The sequence below is a fragment of the Pelmatolapia mariae genome, linkage group LG14 (genome assembly GCF_036321145.2).
Source record: "Pelmatolapia mariae isolate MD_Pm_ZW linkage group LG14, Pm_UMD_F_2, whole genome shotgun sequence".
Lineage (NCBI taxonomy): Eukaryota > Metazoa > Chordata > Actinopteri > Cichliformes > Cichlidae > Pelmatolapia > Pelmatolapia mariae.
Window position 1 is genome coordinate 22913906 of NC_086239.1, and position 1532 is coordinate 22915437.

The window sequence follows — 1532 nt, forward strand, 5'->3', positions numbered from 1 at the left end:
TAGTGGCTCTCAAAACAACAACGGGATATGTGCACAATTTGAATATAAATAAATATGATTTCCAGCATTATGCTCTATAGATGCTCTGTAACCAAAATAAGGTAGTAAACTGCTCTTTTGTGATAAGAAATAATCTGGCACTTATTTAACAACAGCTCTATCTGTTAGAAGTCTTGGAAAATACATATTTACAAATAACGTACCAGCAAGAAAAGTTAGCTTCGGATTTGGAGAAAAATCAAATGAAAAATCTCAGAGACAATCGATTACAGGCTGGGACCTGTGTCAAAAGGAAAAAGGAATACATTTAAATTTGAAAAAAAAATCACACAGTGTGCAAATACCCATGTGCTGCAAGGCTGAATGCAGCAACCTGGATTTGATTTCAACTTAAGGCCCTTTGCTTCATGTCTTCTGCCACTCTCTCTCTCTCTTTAATTCAGTTCAATTCAATTTTATTTATATAGCGCCAAATCACAACAACAGTCGCAGTCCAACAATCAAGTGACCCCCTATGAGCAAGCACTTTGGTGACAGTGGGAAAGAAAAACTCCCTTTTACCAGGAAGAAACTTCCAGCAGAACCAGGCTCAGGGAGGGGCGGCCATCTGCTGTGACCGGTTGGGGTGAGAGAAGGAAGACAGGATAAAGACATGCTGTGGAAGAGAGACAGAGATTAATAACAAGTGTGATTCAATGCAGAGAGGTCTATTAACACATAGTGAGTGAGAAAGGAGAGTGAAGGGAAATACTCAATGCATCATGGGAATCCCCCAGTAGTCTACACCTATTGCAGCATAACTAAGGGAGGATTCAGGGTCACCTGATCCAGCCCTAAATATATGCTTTAGCTAAAAGGAAAGTTTTAAGCCTAATCTTAAAAGTAGAGATAGTGTCTGTCTCCCGAATCCAAACTGGAAGCTGGTTCTACAGAAGAGCGGCCTGAAAACTGAAGGCTCTCCCTTCTTCCCTGCTTTAATTCTTTGATGTCTTGTATACTAAGGCCTGCAAAACCCCACACTGACAAAATGAAATAAATAAATGAACTCTATTAAGAGTTTATACTTATTGGTGGTTGAAGAAACTGCTGGATTGGTGGGAGCGGGTTAATTTGTGTGCTTGTCATAGTATGGATCATGAGCTCCTTGTTGTGTATATGTGTAAATTTGTTTATTCTTTTCTTATATATTACTTTTGCATGTCAAATGCGAACTAAGAATGTGGATAAAGCAGAGCTAGAATGGCATAAAACAATGTATTTATGATTGTTTACTGTATAACTGGAAAGATGAACAATACATGAGATGATTGCGTGTTTGTATAGTGAAGAGGTTTGTTATTGTCTGGCTGACACTCACTTTAAATTTGGGGCCTTTTTCTCAATCATATTGACAGAGATTCTACATAATCTTTAACCCATTCGACTGCACATTGTGTTTATATAAAACTACACCTCTGCCGGACCCTGAGTCCTTCCTGGACCTTTGGACTCGATGAACTCTCTTTTGCCCTGTTTAACTTCACACAGAAGAT